The sequence below is a fragment of the Thalassophryne amazonica genome, chromosome 1 (assembly GCF_902500255.1).
Source record: "Thalassophryne amazonica chromosome 1, fThaAma1.1, whole genome shotgun sequence".
Taxonomy (NCBI): domain Eukaryota; kingdom Metazoa; phylum Chordata; class Actinopteri; order Batrachoidiformes; family Batrachoididae; genus Thalassophryne; species Thalassophryne amazonica.
The window spans coordinates 16,116,659-16,124,324 of NC_047103.1; positions in this window are offsets into that span (position 1 = coordinate 16,116,659).

Sequence of the window (7,666 nt, forward strand, 5' to 3'; positions counted from 1 at the left end):
TAAGGTACTCAGGACAGATTTCATCCACCCCAGGAGCCTTGCCACCGAAGAGCTTTCTGACCACCTCGGTGACCTCGGCCTGGGTGATGGATGAGTCCGCCTCTGAGTCCCCAGTCTCTGCTTCCTCTTCGGAAGACTTGACGACGGGATTGAGGAGATCCTCGAAGTATTCCTTCCACCGCCCGACAACATCCCCAGTCAGGGTCAACAGCTCCCCACCCGCACCGTAGACAGTGCCGGTGGACATGGCGACTGACCTCATAACCTCCTTCACGACTTGGCAAAAACACTAAACTCTGATTACAAGCTCTCACAGTTTACGTAATTGTTGTTTTGCTTTTAAACTTCTTGTCCTCTGCCAGTTTTACTCTCTTGCTGTACTCATCCAAATCCAGAACAGAAGCAAAGGACATGTCTATGGAACAAAACATCCACGGTTAATCAAAATTATGACACGACTGAATAAATACGTATCGACATCTGGATACAAATGTGTCCATCGTGCCCGTTTCTGCAATCAAATGCATTTATCTAAACTTAGATGATGCTCTCCAGCACTATTTTAAAGGGGCCATATTGTGCAGAGTTTGCTTTTATAGTGTCTTCCAAAAGTATTCATCCCCTTGGGCTTTTACACATTTTAATTTGTTTATGCTATTTTCACACACACACACACACACACACACCACACACACACACACACACCCACACACACACCACACACACACACACACACACACACACACACACACAATCAGTTTTATTGCCACTTTTCTTTAGGCAAGTCAGGGGATGGATACATGTACATTTGCAAGTCACTGAATATGTCTTGGACTTTATTTACATAAATTATTACCTCCGCCAAGGAGGTTATTTTTCAGTCGAGTTTGTTTGTTGTTTGTTTGTTTGTCTGTCTGTTTGTCAGCAGGATAACTCAAAATGTTTTGAACGGATTTTGATGAAATTTTGTGGAGTGGTTGGAAATGACAAGAGGAACAAGTGATTACATTTTAGTGGTGATCCGGATCACGATCCGGACCCAGGAATTTTTTAAAGGATTCTTCACCATTGCGGGATAGGGGGAATTTTGACATTCTAGTTTCTAACTCCACAAAAACAAGGCAGAAAGGCTTGAAAAAAAATTAGGGTGTAACATAGTCAAATGTTCTATCAAACAACAAAGTTTGGTGATGATCGGATCCGGATTCCGGATCTGGTGATCCAGAATATGCAAAAATATAGGGAAAATAGAAAATGTGTCAGTGTGAGGTGACAAATGAAGCTAGAGATGCACAACTAACACCAAATTGTAGCTGAATCTGTACTGATTCAGTAAGGTGTCATCAGATTTGATGTAGCTTCAAATGTTATGGAGCTAGATCCAGAAGAAAACCGCCATTACCGAAAAATCGTTTTTTTACAATACCTTTTGAACTAATAAAGACATAAAAGTGATTCCAAGTTCTAGTGGTATGTTTTCATGGTCAAGGATGTCAAATAGAAAGGAAAGAAAAGTGTATGTATCATAGTTTTGGTTGTAACACTGAATTGTTGAATAGATCACTGTGCCAAGGAGGGAATCTCTTTAGGGTCAGTGACCCTATGACCTTGTGTAGCACATGCAACACTTAAAAAATAGTTCTGTTTCAGAATTTACTGTTATTTATTTAGAGAAGTGTTTCATAAATGTTAAAAAATTCATATATTTGCAGTTTAGTTGAATAATAATTTAATTTTGTCTCATTGTTTTTGTCTATAAGCACATGCAATATCAATATCAGTGCTCAGATGACAGTAGCTTCTGGGAAAGGTGCAAGTTGCAATAAACTGTGATGCCAAGCGCTAAGGATACATGCTATCCAGTCACAGCAGATTACTTTTTTTACTACTGAGCAAACATCATTGTTAGACTTTTTTAGGTTCAATGATTCCACAGCGTGTACGAGGTCTATTAGAAAAGAAAACGACCTTTTATTTTTTAAAAAAACTATATGGATTTGAATCACGTGTGATTGCGTCAGACATGCTTGAACCCTCGTGCGCATGCGTGAGTTTTTTCACGCCTGTCGGTTTTATTCGCCTGTGGGCAGGCTTTGAGTGAGCACTGGTCCACCCCCTCGTCGTAATTCCTTTGTCTGACTTCTTCCTGAGAAATGGCGCTTTGCTTGATCAAAATTTTTTCGGAAACTGTGAGACACATCCAAGTGGACACCATTCGAGAAATTCAGAAGGTTTTCGGTGAAAATTTTAACGGCTGATGAGAGATGTGGCGCGGCGCCACAGAAAAACACCTCCATGTTGATAACCATTCGTAAGATTCAGGCGGTTTTCGATGGCTTTCAGTTGAGTGAGTATCTGAGAAATTGTTTAACAGCTGGGCATGTTCAAACTTGTCCTGTAACGCTTCCGACGGAGGTGTTTTGCTGTGGCGCTGGGCGATGAGCGGCTGGGTGCCGACGCGCGAATCCGTCCGCACATCTTTCATTGCAAAATCTCCTTTAACAGTGGAATATCCAGATAAACTGCTGATCCCGACCTCTTCTGAAACTTCTCTGTTATCTCACGACATCCTGGGTCAACAGAGGCTTACATTTGGAAGTTTTCAGCTTGAAAAAGGCTGACGACGGCAGCTCGGGGCGCGGCGCGCCCTCCGGCTCCGTGGGCAGTCCTTAAAGCGACAGTAACACTCCATAATCTCTCATCAGCCGTTAAAATTTTCACCGAAAACCTTCTGAATTCCTCGAATGGTGTCCACTTGAATGTGTCTCACAGTTTCTGAAAAAATTTTGATCAAGCAAAGCGCCAGTCTCTCAGGAAGAAGTCAGACAAAGGAATTCCGACGAGGGGGGTGGACCAGTGCTCACTCAAAGCCTGCCCACAGGCGAATGACACAACCGACAAGCGTGAAAAAACTCATGCATGCGCACGAGGGTTCAAGCATGTCTGACGCAATCACACGTGATTCAAATCCATATAGTTTTTGAAAAAATAAAAAGGTCGGTTTCTTTTCTAATAGACCTCGTAGATGTTATGGCGTCAGTGACCCCATGGCCTTGGCAGAGGTTTGCACTCTCCGAGTGCTTCTAGTTTACAAATACAAACAGTGTGGCACTCTATGGTAAATCTGTGTGGCGTAGACGCTTTTCAAGAACTGAGTGACTGCGCAAAAAGTAGGCTAATGAGGGAAGTCACCAAGACGCGACAACTCTGGAAGAGTTGCATTCCTCCCTGACTACAACTGGAGAATAGAGTTTGAAAAGGGCAAATTTTGTATTTTGCATCACTGCTCACAGGTTCATGGTGCAACAGAGAAGAACTTTCATAAACAAAAGAACAACTCGGATCTCGGCTTGAGTCTCCGATGTGCCTCCCAGCAAACTGAACTTTATAGTCTGCTTTTTTTTTTTCAGAAAATCTTTCTCTGTTCAAGCAGGAATCAAAGCTACTCTCACCATCGAGGCCATGCCTATTCATATTCGTATTATTATTTTGCATTTTGACTCCATCCCAAATCAACTTGAACATTCTATGTGATCTTCGTGTCACTGTGGCTCAGTCACCCTCCAAAATCAGACAGCCAAGGTTCCAGAAGTTCTAGGACTTTCTAGTGAGAGCTCCAGTGGAAGTCAAACATTAAAAAACGTTCCTTCACTTCTGTGGTTATTATAAAACGTCTGCCCTTTGGCTTTTATGTTTTATGATATCACATCAAAAAACAGTCTTCATTGTATAAAATAAAAAATAACTTTAATGTCAAAGCAATAATAAATAAACAATGTCTTCTGAACTAAATTTAAAAAGAAATACAAAATAATTGACTGTATGAGTGCCAAACAAAATAAACTCTTGTTTTTTATTTGATTTTATTGTATCCATCTACTGACTTGCTTGAAGCCAGCCGGCTGTAAAATTGATAATTTAGTCGTGTTATGTTAAATGATGTGAAAGTAATACCCAACCTTGTATATAAGACAGCAACTGTAGCGCAGTGGTAAAGTTTTCATGTGTTAATCACAGCTTTTGTTAATTGTAGATTTGAATCTGCGAATGGCATTGTAATTTTTTTTTTGTTTAACCACTGCAGGGTTGTGTATTGGGCCCTTTTATTTATTTTTTTATATCAACCCAGTGAGTTTCACTAATTATACACCAATATCTTATCCATCAGAGTTGGTGATTGTATTATTTATTTATATACCCGCTGGACATAATTAAACATAATGAGAGCGCACTGCTTCACTATGTCATTTCATGACTACGTCTTTGATCATGGTTCATATACAGAGGAACAGATGGTCATACCTTTATTGTCCACTCCATAAGAGGGATTCAATAAAATGTCATGTTTTTATGGTGTGTGGTTTTTATTTATTTTTCCTCTACAGCAGAGGTGCAACACGTTCCAGTTCCTCACACTGTTCGTGCACAAGTGTGCACGAAACTGTTGCCGGTGTGTCATGCACACCTGTGCGACCGTGCATCCCTCACGACAGCAGGTGGAATGTTTCGTGGTTCCCCATTTCGGTTTGGTTCGGGATTTTCATTTGGTTTCTGGTCTTTTGTCTTATGTGTGAAGGGGCCCGTACATTTGTTTGTCGACATGATTACAAAAAAACAAATTAACTTGATTTTTTTTTTTTTATGCAGTTTGTTGGTGGAATGGGGTTTGGAACAAGGAAGAACCCATCAAAATTTTGGAGTGGATCCGCATTAAGGGGTGTGTGCAGGAAAAAAAAAATCTCCTCCCACTTTTAATATTGTGCGATAATTTTTTAAATTCATGCACCAGTCTGCATGAGAAAAAAAGGCAGTTTTCCAGAGTGGACTCAGGATTGGAATTAGATTTGTGGCCTAATTTAAATTAGATGTGAATTTGTGGCCTTCAGATGCACTTCTTGTTTTTGTTGATATATGATGGTATCCGTACTGGTTCGAAAGTCTGTTTGATTTATTGAGAATAATTAATAAGTAAAGTAACAAATAATTCCTGAAGCACTCAGGCAGTGTGCCGCATTCCTGTGCCAACAGTTTCACCGCTGTGCCAGGCCTGTGCAGTGACTCGTCTCTTTCTTCTCAGCTTGATCTTGATTCTTCTTATTCCTTCAACAGTGAACAACAAATGTATCAGAGCAACAAAAGCTCACCAAACTTTTGTGCTCGCGTCATCATGTAATATCAGCCACCCCGTCAAGACATCCTGTTTTGTTTCCCACCCCTTATTGTGTGTAGTCAAACAAAACATAGATACAGGATTCAGATCAGTTTGCTGGGACAAAAGAATCCAGCTGGCTTGTAACTGGGAGTCTTTTGTAGCCATTCATGTAAAAAACAACAACAACAAAAAAAAAACAGTGACCCCATTTCTTGGAATTATTTTTAGATTGAGACAAACTGAACGCCTGTATTCACTGCCAATATGAAAGCTTTTTTCCTCAAAAAACAGTGCAGAAATCATTTTGTCTGATGCCAGCAGAGGGGGCACTGAAAACACTGTTTACAATGCTGTCAAGCATTGCTGGGATCCCCATTACCCCTTGGGTGTATTAGCTTTAAGAGACAGAGGCAAAGTGACCAACTGCCATTCATTTTCCATGGAGTGGATGTTTTACAGTGAAAAGAGACAAGTTGTCGCTACACCGCCAGGTAGGTGGGGGTAAAATAGCCGTGAAGCTATTTTATGCAAATGCTGATCGATGCAACACGGCGACTGCCAATTCTAGTGTGATGTATGTTGGTTGGCTGTTTGTTATATTTGTAGTTATTTAAAACAAAGTTCATGTTTGAACTATAAAATATCAATCCTTAATTTAATTTCTTTCTCATAAGGGTTAGATAACAAAATGTTAGGATCATTACCATTTTTATGTTTTATCATCAAATACGAGGTCTGTCCATAAAGTATAGGTCCTTTTTATTTTTTTCAAAAACTATATGGATTTCATTCATGTGTTTTTACGTCAGACATGCTTGAACCCTCGTGCGCATGCGTGTTTTTCCACGCCTGTCGGTGACGTCATTCGCCTGTGAGCACTCCTTGTGGGAGGAGTCATCCAGCCCCTCGTCGGAATTCCTTTGTCTGAGAAGTTGCTGAGAGACTGGCGCTTTGTTTGATCAAAATTTTTTCTAAACCTGTGAGACACATCGAAGTGGACACGGTTTGAAAAATTAAGCTGGTTTTCAGTGAAAATTTTAACGGCTGATGAGAGATTTTGAGGTGATACTGTCGCTTTAAGGACTTCCCACAGTGCGAGACGTCGCTCAGCGCTCTCAGGCGCCATCATCAGCCTGTTTCAAGCTGAAAACCTCCGCATTTCAGGCTTTATTGATCCAGGACGTCGTGAGAGAACAGAGAAGTTTCAGAAGAAGTCGGTTTCAGCATTTTATCCGGATATTCCACTGTTAAAGGAGATTTTTTTAATGAAAGACGTGCGGGCGGATTGCAGCGTCGGCTCGCAGCCGCCGCGACGCTCCGCCACAGGAAAAACACCTCTGTTGGAAGCCTTAAGGACAAGTTGGAACATGTCCAGCTGTTAAACAATTTCTCATATACTCACTCCACTGAAAGCCATCAAAAGCCGCCTGGATTTTACAAATGGTTATCAACACGGAGGTGTTTTTCCTGTGCCGCCGCACCGCGTCGGCTACGTCCCGACGCGCGGACCCGTCCGCACGTCTTTCATTAAAAAAATCTCCTTTAACAGTGGAATATCCGGATAAAATGCTGAAACCGACTTCTTCTGAAACTTCTCTGTTCTCTCACGACATCCTGGATCAATAGAGCCTGAAATGTGGAGGTTTTCAGCTTGAAACAGGCTGACGACGGCGCCTGAGAGCGCTGCGCAACGTCTCGCACCGTGGGAAGTCCTTAAAGCGACAGTATCACCTCAAAATCTCTCATCAGCCGTTAAAATTTTCACTGAAAACCAGCTTAAATTTTCGAACCGTGTCCACTTCGATGTGTCTCACAGGTTTAGAAAAAATTTTGATCAAACAAAGCGCCAGTCTCTCAGCAACCTCTCAGACAAAGGAATTCCGACGAGGGGCTGGACGACTCCTCCCACAAGGAGTGCTCACAGGCGAATGACGTCACCGACAGGCGTGGAAAAACTCACGCATGCGCACGAGGATTCAAGCATGTCTGACGTAAAAACATATGAATGAAATCCATATAGTTTTTGAAAAAAATAAAAAGGACCTATACTTTATGGACAGCCCTCGTATATACAGTAGCTATCGGAATTTTATTCCGTGATATCGATATTGGCTCCCCAAAGAATCCATATCGCTCCCACTCTACTTTTTATCCCTGTTGGCTCCTTGTGATGATGTAAATAAGGTAAGAATATTCTAGAATTAGAAAATAAGAAATGCTGTCTTGTAATTTTAAAATAATTGTGGAAAGTAAATTTGGATCGCCACCGAACATTTGCAGAGCTCTTTCTTGACACATTATTTCATCACTATTTTTCTTTGAAATTCATAGAAATCTTTATGTCAGCAAAGACGGGGCAGATCGGTGTGATCACATGACCTCCACCCCCTCGGTCAGGTGGCAGAAGTGTCAGTTTTTTTATGTTGGCATTTTAAAGTCTACTTGCCTGTACTTTCTTCTAATGCAACATGTTACACATGCTGGTTCTGGACACGTCCACTCATGTTCGTGCTT